Raw genomic sequence first — 15,190 nt, 5'->3', positions numbered from 1 at the left:
GCGTCTGACTTTGGCTCGGGTCATGATCACTCTGTGAATTTGAGCTCCACAGCAGGCTCTATGCTGATAGCTCCTGGAGCCTGCTTCAAGTTCTGTGTCTCCCTCTCTCTGCCCCTCTCCTATTAACTCACTCTCTCTTTTTCTCTCTCGCTTTCAAAAATAAACATTAAAAATTTTTTAAAATAGAAGTGATTATAATAAAGGGGTGCCTGGGTAGTTCAGTTGGTTGAATGTTTGACTCTTGATTTCAATCATGTCATGTTCCCAGGGTTGTGTGATTGAGCCCCACATTGGGCTCCACTGCTTAAGATTCTCTCCCCACAACCGTCCCTCTCCTCCACTAATACTCTCTCTTAGAAAGAAACAAAGAAAGAAAGAAACAAAGAAAGAAAGAAAGAAAGAAAGAAAGAAAGAAAGAAAGAAAGAAAGAAAGAAAGAAAGAAGGAAAGAAAGAAGGAAAGAAAGAAGGAAAGAAAGAAGGAAAGAACCAGAAAATTATATAATATATATATTTTATAATTATTTATAATTATATAATACAAGAATGCCAGATAACTATAAAACTAAATTCTCCCCCACAAAAATAGTTAGTTACAGTCAGTAAGAAATAAGTATCTATTGACTAGAAATTATATGCTAAATACTGCCTGTTAGATAATTTATAGTTTGCTGGGGCTGCCATAACAAAATACTACAGACTGGGGGACTTAATAGAAATTTAAGGCTCCCACAGTTCTGGATGCTAGAAGTCCAAGATCAAGGTGTCAAAAAATTTGGTTTCTGGTAAGGCTTCTCCTCCAGGCTTGCAGGTGGCTGCCATCTATGGCATGTTCCCCTATGTGGCGAGAAAGAGAGATTGAGGTCTTGTGTCTCTTCCCCCTCTGAGAAGGACACCAGTCCTGACTAGAGATCCACTCTTAACACTTCACTTAAAGCTAATTGCCTCCTTAGAGGCCCTATCTAAAAATACAGTCACTTTGGGGTTTAGGCTTTCTATGTATTGATATGGGACAGATGGACTCAATGCACAAGAGGTAATAAATTAGAGAATATGGATAAGACACTGACTTTCTCAAAAAGCATACAATCTACAAGTTGGTTGGGGAGTGGAAATACAGACACACGCGCTCACGGGTAACTGTTGCACCTAACCTGATAGGAATTCCTAGAGAGCAGTAAAAAACAGTCGCCCTGAGACTGACAAAGGGAAAGTGAATGAATTTGCTCTGAAATGATCGTCAAAGGCTTCACTAAAGATACATTAGATAGTTCCACAAATACAAGTGTCCATAATAGTTTCCTTCCAAGGCAGATTTCAAAATCTAGCAATCTGAAAGGATCCAACCAGAGGAGAAAGGAACAAAATCTCTGAAAGAAAACAAGATAAGATCTATGAAAAACAGAAGTTTGAAACAGCTAGAAAAAGTCCCTGTTGAGAGAACTGAGTAATTGGATGTATGTAAAAGTGGCTGCATTTCTGCTTATTACAGAAGTCTGATGTACAGACCTCAGCATCAGGGTTTTGGACACAAAGAAATAAGCCTAAACTAAAATAAGCAAGAATATCTAAATATCTATACCTATATACAAGAACGTAACTATTTCCCCACACCCACATGTTTCAGAAGTCTTGATTCTAATTTACTAACCTGAACAAATGAACACATTTTTTAAGAGCTTCTCTTGTTAAAAGCAAATTCACTATGGCTTAAAAAAAAAAAAAAAAAAGGCTTAATGTGAAGTAAAATTTTTTTAAATGTTTATTTATTTTTGAAATACAGCATGAGCAGGGGAGGGGCAGGGAAAGAGGGGGACAGAGGATCTGAAGCAGGCTCTATGCTGACAGCAGGGAGCCAGATAAAGGGCCTGAACTCGTGAAATTTGAGATTATGACCTGAGCCAAAGTCGGATGCTCAACCGACTGAACTGCCCAGGCGCCTCCTAAGTAAATTTTATAGAGAGAGAGAAGCTCTCTACAGCCAGTGTTGCTATAGAGAGGCTGGCTCCTTTCTAGGATTTCTAAGATGTGTGATTTCTCCAATAATGGGTGTTCCTATCTAGACTTAATGAGCTAAATTTAGGGTAAACAAATTGGAAATATTATGCTAACATATCTAATGGCAGTCCATGTGGCCACAAGTAATTTGTACCTAAAAGGCAGAACTTCTGGACTTAATACTTCAACAAGAATAGACTGAATCTGACTCCAACTGGAAGTTTTTTAGTTTGCTTTGAAATCACTCCGACAGTACCCTTCGTAGCCCATTTCATACCATATTGCCATTATCTGTCAACTTGTTATCTCCGTTGCTAGACTGTAAGCTCTCTAATGACAGACACAGCATTGTCCACCGCCATATCCCCAGCACCTCGCATAGACGTTATCTTGCTACAGGTTTTGAACCTTGGCTCTGAGGGTTCCTGTTGCCACAGGTGTACATATTGTTTCCACAGTTGCACATACCTGTATTTGGAAAACTATGTACCAATCTAGCATCTGGGCTAGAAATCTGCATGCAATGACTATGTGCTTGCTTAAAAATGTAAGTCAGTTATACAAGTTCACATTGGATAAATTTTTATAGGCCCTGAGTAGATCCTGTCACTGAAGGAGGCAAATTACACTATGTGCTAAAAATTTGTAACATTTGTGCTACCTAATGGAATCCTGACATGCTTTTCTACCTGATATCCTAATGTTCTGAAGGTATCTTAGGTGAGAACAACTTGCTGGAATTATTACATTTCAGAGCCTTTCTTGCAACTTGGTATGGGTGGCTTCACAATTCAAACTCTTGTCAATGAAATGTATATAGAAACAATACATGCAAATTCCAAAAAGTGCCTTCAAAGGATCTTCCACACTCTCCCATTCCTCACCTTTTTTAGCTGACTGGAAGGTGGACATAATGGCTGGAGTCCCAGTAGCCACACTAAATCATGAGGTACAATGAAAAGAAAAAAAAAAAAAAAGCCATCGAGTCAAACAATAAGAGAAGAAGCCTGAGTTCCTGATGCAAAAGATCACTGACTATACAACTCAAGCCCACTCGAGACACCTTTAAAATGATTAAATAACTGCTATCTTGTATAAATCACATTATTTGCCCTGTTTGTTTTGGTACTCAGGGCCAATTATAATCCCTAATCTCATCTTATGACTGAGGGGAGTCGGTTATCAGTCTGGTAACTCTCAGCAAATATTGGAGAACTTATGATAGTTTCATACGGGTTTTAAGGAGACATCTATTTTAGTTCTACACAAAATGTTATCCATGGACCAGTGACAATGCACAAGCCATTTGTCATGCGTCCATGTCAAGGTAGTAAGAGAATGTGAGAATAAGCATTAAAATTTTTTTTTTTAAGTTGATACATTTATTTTTAGAAAGAGTGAGAGAGAGAGGGAGAGGGAGAGAGAGAATCCCAAGCAGGATCCACACTGTCAGCACAGAGCCCTACGTGGGACTTGAACTCAAACTGTGAGATCATGACTTGAGCCAAAATCAAGAGTCAGATGCTTAACCGACTGATCCACCCAGGTGCCCGAGAAACTTTTATAGCAATTTCACATTGCCGAACTCATCTCGCTGAACCAACCTGGATGTTGGTAAACTTTCCTGGTAAATCACGTGTAATATAAGCTGCCTACTAATCATATATAATAGGACTTCATGTGACTTTTGAGGTTACTTTGATAGGTTTCATATTAACCAAACCTATTTTAAACCTTTCAACATCATTAACTGTATTAGGAATCTGAAATTGGCATTACAGGTATCCCTTACTTTCTTTCCTAACGCTCACATTATGCCACTTCACTTTTACACAAGATCTGCATTAGTACCTGTTTTAACTAACCGAAAGAAATCCAAAGAGGAATTTTACATTTATGAAAAAAGGGGAAAAGCAAAAATAGCATTCAGCATTTGTATTGCGGTAAGCCGTTACAGAGGCAGCACTCACCCTGACCAGTGAGAAGGGCCCCACCAAGCTCTTTCCCTGAGAAACTCACTCAGCATCTCAGCACTAAGCCACCATAACGCTGAGGTGTGTCCATGAACATCTGTGCTTTATCTCAATTTATTTTACGCATCCGTTAGCAAGAGATGCCCTAAGGTATCAGAGAAATCTAAGAGAGGGTGTTTCTTCAGTCTGGGAAGGTTCAAAAAATGTTTGCACATAAAGTAATGGTAATTTCTTCTTTACCTTATGCCACTTCGGCTTATGAAAGGTTTCATAGGAACACTCTACTTTTCTACAAGGGAAATCTGTATTAATTTTAACCACAATTACAGAAAAAAAAATAAACTTCGCTGAACATTTTTTCAAGAACAGATTCAATCTATCCTGATCACAACTCTAATGGTAACCAAATGATGGCAATCAACAACACTCCAAAGAAACAAAGACCAAAAACTGTACCACTCACTTTCACTTGGATCCTCTGTATGATCCTCTGTATACTGATCTGGGTTTTGAAGCCATAAGTGGTACTTAAAAGCTAAAAGGACAGTTTATTAGTTGAAGAGATGTTTCAATCCATGAAACTATTAAGACCTAAGGGATATTTTTCTCCAAATTATAAAAAGTAAATTCAAAACCAAAGGAACAATTTTCAAAAAAGCATATTAAATTTAAAAGCCAGCAGAAACTAATGTGCTTTGGGGGCTTTTTCTAAAACAACACTGTGAGTTGCTTAGACTCAATTCCTACTCATATTGCTGAAATAGTACTGAGAGACTGTATCAAAGATGTTTGGTTGGAAACGCTGAAAGAATGTCATCAAATAAGACAGCTCAATCACCATTTTCCAGGGACACCAAAGCTTAATAGTATGCAGGATCAACTACAAAATAAAGCTAGTAAGACAATTTTCACTGTGACTAGACAGACTAAAATGGCAATTCCTTTAATATATGTGTAATTTGAACATGGTGGTGATATACAGGAAGAACTAACTTTCAAGTTTTACTTTCAAAAACAACCTATTCTAAACGATATAGAACAATGCAGGATGAATCAACAAATGAGACATGGACTTTCGATTTTAGGACTATGTACTGATGACACAAGTACAATAACAGGCAAGCATTCTGGAATAGCTGTACCACAACGTAAATCAAGGCAATGCTTCCTTCATCAACAGTCTTATTACAAAACAAAACAAATGCTGGCTGAACTACAAAGCACACATAGCGCACACTATAAATCACATCACCGTTAATGGGCTGAATTTGAAATCATTCTTTTTTATTTGTAATAATATGGAAGCTGATTACAAACAACCGCTAAGATATGATTGTTACTGAGGTGACAAGTTCCATCAGGATTTTCTGAACTACTGAACAAACCGATTGTGTTTCTTCAAGAACCAGTTTCAACATTTCAAAGATACAGATCAGAGGGTCTGTCATGCTAATTTGTTTGATACTTTTTATATTTTTAAAGATCTTAATACTTCCATTCAAATATAGGATGTGACATGTTTTCAATGGCATGTCAGATCAAAGGGCAAAAAGAAAAGTTTAGAAGCTTAGATAAACAGTTCCCACAGGGTGTCCATAGTCTAATAATAATTAATAATAAAGTAGGTGATGATTTTGAAATTATACATCTACAAAGTTATTGTCATACATCTTAAAATTCTGTAGAAGGCCTTGAATTTTACTTTCAATTTTAAGAATATTCACAAACGGGAAATTAATGAATCCAGAATCTATTTCTTTTATTGAAATTAAATTAATTTTAACTTTATCGATATATTGTCCAAGTCTGCTGCTGATTAAGGATTAAAGACAAATTTTAGAAATACTGCATTATTTGATTTACTTTGGAGAAAAGTCAAAAACGAATATCCTGAGTTTGCTGAAGTTACTTTAAAATTTGTTCACCCATTTGTGTCAAGATACCTTTGTGAGACTCGATTCTCTACTGTGCATGTTACTGAAACAAAACTCAAGAACATCTTCCCCATGAGTAACGTCACTGCAAACGCAACTATACTAGTGAAATTAACAAGCAAGAAACATGCTTACTCACTGCATTAAAAACTTTAAATATTAATATTCACAGTACTTGTTAAAAGCGTGCATACAGGCACTAAATACGGGAAACTGCTATTTGATTCATAACTTTTCATTAGTGTCTAACTGCAGAGGGACAGAATGCTATCAATATAACAGTGATTCTCTATCATTATGGTCTATGTTCATACCTTAAATGGACAATATAAGCTTTGTAATTATTTTTCCCCTGTTACGTTTATTGTGACCATCGTCATTAAAATAATTTTAATGTTCAGAGAATCTAATAATAAACTTTTGCTTGTATTTTATGCCTTTCATTCCCTTTATTTTTCTAGGAATTCATATATGTTGTATTTTACAAAAGTACAGGTTTGTGATGTATTACAAAGGAAAAATCCAACAAATCGGTCCTTTTCCATAGATGGTCTAACGTACACTCTTAAATTATTTCTCTGCTTCCAGTTTGGACCGTTTCTAAGCTGTCCCCAAATCAGCACTCTACTTTTCTTTAACCACTCACTCCTACCCAAACCGACATTGACTTCTTTGCTGCCTTTGACACACCAACCGTGATATCAAGATGAAATAAATGCAGGCTATATTTGTGACTCATCAGGGTCAAAAACTCAAATGTTCACAGAGGCTGGGCTAGTAAAGAAATGGACACAGTGGGCCAAGAGTGGAAGAGACAAAATGAAGAGCATGGGGTTCCTCCACAGCCTATGTTTAATGTTCCCAAGCAGGAGCAAGGGCTCAGGATTGCCAACTCCTCACAGTTTTTTCAAAAGAAGCCAGAAATTTCTATTTTTATGTAAAAACACACTTATTTAAAAACGTTAAAAACTAATCCAGATTTCGGGGCGCCTGGGTGGCGCAGTCGGTTAAGCGGCCGACTTCAACCAGGTCACGATTTCGCGGTCTGTGAGTTCGAGCCCGGCGTCAGGCTCTGGGCTGATGGCTCAGAGCCTGGAGCCTGTTTCCGATTCTGTGTCTCCCTCTCTCTGCCCCTCCCCCGTTCATGCTCTGTCTCTCTCTGTCCCAAAAATAAATAAACGTTGAAAAAAAAAATGTTAAAAAAAAAAAACACTAATCCAGATTTTTGCAAACCACAAGACCAGCTCAAAAAAAAAAAAAAAAAAAAAGTGCATCTGAGAGCCAGATTTGGCCTATGGGCTTCCAGTTGGAAACGGTTGGGCCTCCAAATGTTCCTGATAGAGAAGGTAAGACCAGCAAAGGAAAAGTTTCTTTCAAGTTCAGCCTGAAGATAAATTTTGGCAGTTTCCTATCAGCCTTTTCCCAAGGATGGAAAACAGCTGCTGGTATGATCCAAGGTTTACAGGAGCACTCTTTCTGCCTCAGTCTAGCCTGAGGCACCACCACAACAGATCTCAGATACCCAAGTGAGCATGAAAGAGACCCCATATGGAAAAATCTATGTAGGAAACATTCAACAAGAGGTCCTATGACTCTTGGTCTACTTGGCCAGAAAAGGATATAAACACTAGGCACAGTGCAGAGAGGAGAATCTGAGGAGGACATCTCTGAAGGGAACTAGAAGTGAATCTCCTAACCCCTAAGCGGGGCAGGAAGCAGGGGAGGTGCTATCTTCTCCCCCAGTTCTGGCTAGGAGAGGGATGTTCTGCGGGACAACTCAGAGAACCTGGTATTTGCTCCTCACACTGGGAGGTGGGGAGGACTAGGGCTTGGTTCATGCATGATGCGGCTAAGCCCCATGGCTGCCTGGTATGGTTGGGATTGGCCTGTTCTCCCACTCTGGCAGGCCAAGGGATACATGAATGAGTGTTTTTTGCCAAACACATAGGCTCTGTGCCCATAATTCACTCTTCGAAATAGCGAAGACCAATGTGCCTTTGCTATCTAGAGGTGTCATGTGACTTTACCAGCTGATCTTTATAAAAGTTTACAGTGCCATATAAGCACTGAATGGCATTGTTCTTTCACATAGCTTTCATGGACAAGATAAAAGATAGGCATCCCTCTCTGCCTTTGAGGGCCTTTCCCAGCCCCTTCTCCTTTTGTCCTCCCCATCTATAAACTATAAGGTATCTGCCCTGAGATCCTGAGATGGCCTTTCCCATTAAGCCTCATTATTATTCATGCTCTATGGAAAGAACTCACTTTAGGTCTGAATCCCCTACAAGCTGTGGGAGTGTCCAATCAAACTGAGCACAATGTAGGCATGATCTCATTATCTAGAGGTGGTTTCATTTAAAGAAACGCTTCATTCACCAGAGGGATGGGAAGCCCTGGCGTGTAGGAGGTGTGGTTTGCATTCATTGTGGGGCCCTTACTACCTGAAACAAATGAAGTGTTTCTGTGCTGGACTCTGCCTTTCCCTTTCCCACCCAGTAGTCACAAATTCTGTATGCACAACATCTCTAAAACCCCAAAGCAAGTCAAACAATAGAGATCTCAATTTAAAAACTGTAACCCTTCGACTGAGAGAGCTAAGCCAATATCTAAACCTCCCTGACTTTCCACAGCACTAAATGTTCATGCCATAGGTTTGGTGCTTGGTTATATTCAATTTCTCATGTTTTTCTTTCATTGCTTCTAAGTGTTCTGTTTTCTTCTTCCCAATAATACAGTAAATCCCCAGAAGCAGGGACTACTTTTCACCCTTCATGCGAGTTCCACATGCTCAGCACAAGGTTAGGCTCAGAGCATAAATGCAATAAACACCCACTGAGTTGAACAGAGCAGAAGGAACCACCAGATTCACCTTCAATTTACAATGCTATTGATGAAGAGAAAAGGCAGTATCAAACGAGCATTCAGCTTACCCCTGCCTTTTTCACTACTGGAAAGTCATAAGCTTCTTCATTGGGCTTCTGATGGAAAAGGCTGAGCCTTCAGCATAGGCATGCTCTGGGGGAATGCCTTCTAATGAGAAGTTAGGGTCTGGGTGGTTAGTGACCATGACTCACTGGCAAGTCTATGTGGGAACCTGGGTGGCTAGGATCTCACATGAAAAGCATTTCCACTCCATCTTGCTCCTTCCTACACTCAACCTTTCTGGGCCACTGTGTTGCCATAGCATCTGTACTATGGTCTGGTCTGAGGCTTGCTACTAAATGTGGTCCTCCACCATCAGCATTGGCATCACATCAGGACTTATTAAAAATGCAAAATATTGGGGGTGGCCTGGCTGGCTCAGTCAGTCAAGCAGCCGACTTCAGCTCAGGTCATGATCTCACCTCTCATGAGTTCGAGTCCCCTGTTGGGCTCTGTGCTGACAGCTCAGAGTCTGGAGCCTGCTTCCGATTCTGTGTCTCCCTCTTTCTCTGCCCCTCTCCCATTCATGCTTTGTCTCCTTCTCTCAAAAATAAACATTAAAAAAATTTTTTTAATAAAAAAATGCAAATATTGGACTGCATCTCAGACTTAATAAATCAGGACCTTTTAAACAAGATTCCCAGGCAAGTCATATGCCAGACCTGCTCTATAAGGGCCTGGTAGGGCATCATCCCTGAGGAGACAGTGTGGCTCTCTGAGCTAAAGCTGCAGAATAATCCAGAGAGCTATCCTGAGCTCCAAATTATGCCTTCTTCTTTAGGAGGAGGAGGAGGAGATTATCTCTAGCCCACAGATAGGCAGAGAACTCAAAAGAAATAAGGTCAAGCCAAATGGGGAGCAAGATGCTATTAGCAAGTCTTGTAACAAAACAGTAAAAACATCTCCCCAGTGTCCTGCTTTATCATTCTGTCTCTTGCCATTCATGCTCCAGAGCATCCAGCCCTCAGCACAGTGCTGGCCCAACATACTGGGATGGGGTGACCATGAGTCTGAGGACACATTCTAGTCAAAGTCCAAAACCTTGCCAGACCTCAAGGCACACTAACAGCTAATTCCTGAAACAAGTGTTTAGAAGTCAAACAAATACAATGGTTCCAGTTTCTTGGTGAGAAACTCTCAACCTCAGGTTTGGTCCAAGCTATTGTAGTCCACCACTACGCAGAGTAGGTTTTCTCCCTCCCCTCCATCTAGACATGTTCTGTAGTTTTAAGGCCCAACTCAAGTCCTATTCCCTCCCAGAACCCCCTTGATGACTCCAGAGCACAATGGGGGAATCTTCCAACATGCTGGTGTTCTGTTTTTTTTTCCAAAAATTTTTAAATGTTTATTTTTGAGAGACACAGAGAGACAGAGTGCAAATGAGAGAGGAGCAGAGAGAGAGGGAGACACAGAATCCAAAGCAGGCTCCAGGCTCCAAGCTGTCAGCAAAGAGCCCGACGCGGGGCTCAAACTCACCAACCGTGAGATCATGACCTGAGCTGAAGTTGGATACTTAACCAACTGAGCCACCCAGGTGCCCCAACATGCTGGTGTTTTTAACACTTTCATGAGTATGTTTTTCCTCAACAAGACTATAAGTTCCTCACATGGGGGAAACTTGTGTCTTACATTCTATTCTGTACCTAGCCTATGCCCTGAATACCACAGACATTAATAAATCATGAAATATATGAATAACGGTCCTCAAACACTCAGTTTGAACTGGGATAACAATCTAGCAAACCCTCCTCCAGAAGTGAACCAGGAATAGCTCATTAGCATGAGAATCTTCCTCTTACTTCCTAAGAGCCCAGAACCCTCCATATCTACACCATCCCACCTTGGCTGTGCACTGGGAAGATGCTTCTCAGAGCATCCAAGGGGTACTCGGATTCCAGAACCATGTGAAGTCCAGGTGATTGGGCTAAAAGACACCCTCATTCTGACAATGGCATATGATGTTCAACTCAGAAGTCCAAGCCAAGCAATTCCTCCACTTTCCTGTGACACCTGGGTAGTAATGAGCTAATATTTCACAATAGAAATGCCCAGATGAACTAGGAGAAAATAACAATAAAAATTCTAGGCTGAGGTTGCTATATGAGACAAACTATTTCCAGACAAGCTGTACATCATAATCCCCTGGCTATGATGCCACTAACTGGAAGAGGATAATTTGAAACAATGATGAAAGGGACCCACTGACCTTTCCTTCTAGGATTATTAATGCATGATGCATATGTTATTACAGCATCCTTTTCCTCTGCTATCTCCCTAATATGGATGAAATTAGCAATACACAGACCAGATTGTAAAATGAAGTCACTGATTACATTAAATACGCAGTCAACTAAAAACGGCAGGCAGAGACTGTGACTCCACCTGCTATGACTGGCACAAAGGCCAATCTCTTTCCCAGGACCACTGCATTCACAGTTCCAGGGAATAGTGCTCACGCTGTAGTCTCAGGAATGGGGCCCCCTGGCACCTTCGGTGCACAACTGTCATTGTCATATACGGTGGCTCTTCTGAACCTTCTACTTCAAATTATCACTTCTTCTTTCTCATGAGTATAGAAACATACTTGACAAAGGTAAAATATGAGAAAACTTGGAGGAGAGGTATTGAGTCTTGAAACGTGTTTTTGCTTTAAATATCCCTGAATATATTATCTTCTAGAATTAACAGGCCTAATAGGAACCCTCAGGACTTATTAAATTCTAGTGTCAAGAATAAAAGTTTCACTCATCTAGAAATCACACTGAGTCTTCCTTAAAAAAAATTTTTTTTTATTTAAAAAAAATAAAAAACAAGCAAGGGCATCTGGGTGGCTATCAGTTAAGCGTTTAACTTCGGCTCAGGTCACGATCTCGCGGTTCATGGGTTTGAGGCCCGCATCAGGCTCTATGCTGACAGCTCAGAGCCTGGAGCCTGCTTGAGATTCTGTGTCTCCCTCTCTCTGTCCGCCCCCACAACCTGTGCTCTGTCTCTTTCAAAAACAAATAAACATTTAAAAAAATATTAAAAAAACAAAAAAGCAATCTCTCTTCCTCTCAAAAAAAAAAAAAAATCTAAAAAGGAATCGCTGAAATTCTGCTGAATGATGCAATCCTACCTCCCACCTCTCTCTACCAGGAAACTTCCCGATTGCTAGCCCTTCAATACCACCACTAGTAAAAAACAGGAGAGTGTGAAAAGAACCGTGGTAGGCCCATAACTCACAGGTGGATGGACAGAAAAAAGAGGGCTTATCAAGCACAAAAGTTTCAGGCTTCCCACAGTCCTCCAAGGTCTCATACCATTTGCCAGCACCTTGCTAAGTAAGTACCAGAGGACTCAGTGCTGAAAACATTCCCCCAGGTCCTTGAAACTTATCCTCACTCCTCCCCTCTCCTTCTCATTAAAAAGAAACAACTCAAAAATTGGTCTGTGCAGGTCAGGGACCCCAAAATATGTGGCAAATATTTGCGGGGTGTTTTTTCAACCAACTTTCCATCCATAGCCAAAAGGAAGTTTCACTTGTCCTTGAGGTTGGGGAACTGAACCATGAAGCTTGAAACAGAGACAATCATGTCATCACAAAAAGCACAAATAGGAAATCTAAGTTCTTAAAAAGTTCTTATGAAAAAGGTAATGAAAGATTTACCACTTTGCTTTTTCCCTTTGAAAAGAAGTCAATGGCCATTTGGTGTTTAAACGAGAACAAAGCCTCCAGGGGAGAAAGGTGAAGATAAATATTTGTACAAATGTGTCACTGCATTTGACACAATGGGCCAGCAGTCTTTGAAATCTGACGTGTTTCATATCTACACGTTTATTTTTTTTTCTTCTTATTTGCTCTCATGAGGTAAGTCTCTTAGGCTGTCAGCCACCAAAGTGGCTGCTGAATAGAGGACACTGAGGGGCATTTAGCCAACATGACCTCAGAAGTATTGACACTGCAATGAGATCGTGAAATAATTAATTTCTGCACTGCTATACTTTCTGCCAACTAATATTCCAATATGTCCTTCAAAGATGTGGTAAATGTTGGTTTAAGATAAAAAAGTAAAGACAAATATTAGCACGCCACATAAAAAGGTACAGTAGACCTCCCTTATCCATGGGGGATACATTCCAAGACCCCCCAGGGGATTCCTGAAACCGCAGATGGTACTGAACCCTATGTATACTATGTTTTGTCTATGCAGACATACCCATGATAACGTGAAATCTGTAAGTCAGGCATACTAAGAGACTAGCAACAATAATAATGTAATAAATAATTTTAACACTATACTGTAATAAAAGTTACATGAATGTGGTGTCTCAAAATATCTTATTTTACTTTACTCACCTTTTTTCTTCTTGTGACTATGTGAGATGACAAAATGGCTAGGTGAGGTGAATGACGCAGGCCTTGTGACAAAGCCTTAGGCTACTGTTGACCTGAAGGAGGATCATCAGCTTGGGGACTGCGTTAGCCCCAGGTTACTGGAAACTGCTAGAGTGAAACCACGGAAGGCAAAAGCCAGGATAAGGAGGGACTACGGGATGCCTCTTCAGGGAGCTTTGTTTCTTAGCACAAGCCACCTGGATCCCATCAACGGTGTCTGATTTCATTAGTTTCAAGTGTAGCCGGGGCACCAGGAGTTTTAAAAACTCCTCCGGTGATTCTAATGAGCAGCTACGAACGAGAAACTACATTCGAGAATCTCCAGAGTATTTTGTATTCTATTTGGAGCCACCATTAAAATTGGTGTGGTGAGTTCATGCCAAGATGTTAAAAGCTGGGACTGCAGAGATATAGGGCAGGAGGTATAGACAGATAAATAAAAGAAAAAACGTCGCTGCTCCCCAGCCTGAAATCTGGTGAAGGAGACAAAACACACAAATGACAAAAGGTGAAGCTTTAGGAGTACAGTTCTTGAGCCACGAAAAAAAGGTTACAGGAGACCTAGCAGGAGTTTAGTGAAAAGCAACTTAACTGCTGCTCCAGGCACAGGGGGAAATAGGTGAGCGTGGCCCGCACCCTGCCCCCTCCCACAGGCCCTCAGGGCCCAGGTGCTCTCCTCAGAGGCCCTAAGGTGGGGATTACCACACTAGCCTAAAGGGCCAAGGCAGCAGCTCTGTTTGCCAGAACCTGGAGGAAGGTGAGCAGGGTGAAGCCCAGAAGTTTGCCTTCTCCTTTCTAACTCCTTGTCCGAGGCCCACAAACTTGTTTCTATCTCCTCAGGGCCAGAAACTCCTTTCTTCCTACCAGCTGGGAAGGCTGGGCTCCACCCACCTGGCAATGGATTGAAAAGAGATCACCCCTTAGTGTTACCTACCTTTCTTCACTTATTGAAGGTAAGGGCTCTGCTCCTAATTAAAAGGGTCAGAGCTCCTAAGAAAGCCAGAGACGAAGCGAATAACTTCTCTATGTCCCTAATCTCATACAGAAACGAGGAAGCAGGAAGAGAACACTTTTTTTTTTAAGTTTATTGTTCATTTTGAAATAAAGAGAGAGCGTGCACGGGGGAGGGGTAGAGAGAGCAGGAGAGAGAGAGAGAATCTCAAACAGGCTCCACACTATCAGCACAGACATGGGGCTCAAACTCATGAGCCTCGAGATCATGACCTGAGCCAAGTCACTTAACTGACTGAGCCACCCCAGTGCCCCAGGACAAAACACTGTTTAACATGAATGAGTTAGGAGGATGTCACTTACCACTACAGGAAGTATCAAGGAAAAATGTTGATATTGATAACCTTCTAGGATCTATAATAAATCTCACAAGAAAATCTAAAGAGTTTCTAGGTTAGGTAAGGTGTTAATAATTATATATTTTTTCTGTGAATAATTATTTTGCTGTGAACTCTCTATCACTTGTATTTATTTCCTGTGACATAGTAATTATGTGTATTATTAAACACATTTCACTTTTGAGTCATTTGGTGAAAAAAATAACTCTATTCAGGGACATTTCATTGTTATAGCTCCTTGAACAAACAGCCTGGTGATTTCACTACAGGTTTAAAAATTGCAGGGAATACTGTTCCCATCAGCTTCTTCTCCCTAGGGCCTTTGTCTTCTGCCTCTCCTTTCCTTTTTTAAAATATAACAACAGGCACCTGGGTGGTAGGTTAAGCATCCGACTCTTGATTTTGGCTCAGGTCATGATCTCACAGTTTGGGAATTCGAGCCCCATTTCAGGCTTCATGCTGCTAGCACAGAGCTTGCTTGGGATTCTCTCTCTCCCTCTCTGTTTCTCCCGCCTTTTCAAAATAAATTTATTATTTTTTTTTCAGCGTTTATTTATTTTTGGGACAGAGAGAGACAGAGCATGAATGGGGAAGGGGCAGAGAGAGAGGGAGACACAGAATCGGAAACAGGCTCCAGGCTC

At 40.6% G+C, this 15,190-nt stretch overlaps 1 long non-coding RNA gene across 2 annotated transcripts in view; it reads right to left on the bottom strand.

Annotated features, from left to right (window-relative positions):
• Positions 1 to 14,042, bottom strand: part of LOC123385985 — a 221,566-nt gene extending 207,524 nt beyond the window's left edge. Inside the window, exon 1 of one of the 2 annotated variants that reach the window (XR_006599329.1) lies at positions 13,162 to 14,042. This is a non-coding gene — a long non-coding RNA (uncharacterized LOC123385985). The remainder of the gene's footprint in view (positions 1 to 13,161) is intronic. The other variant, XR_006599328.1, reaches the window with a different exon arrangement.
• Between the last annotated feature and the right edge of the window lie 1,148 nt (positions 14,043 to 15,190).

Source organism: Felis catus, chromosome B3 (assembly GCF_018350175.1).
Source record: "Felis catus isolate Fca126 chromosome B3, F.catus_Fca126_mat1.0, whole genome shotgun sequence".
NCBI lineage: Eukaryota > Metazoa > Chordata > Mammalia > Carnivora > Felidae > Felis > Felis catus.
The sequence above is the reverse complement of the archived record's forward strand: the minus strand, read 5'-3'. Positions and strand labels throughout refer to the sequence as shown.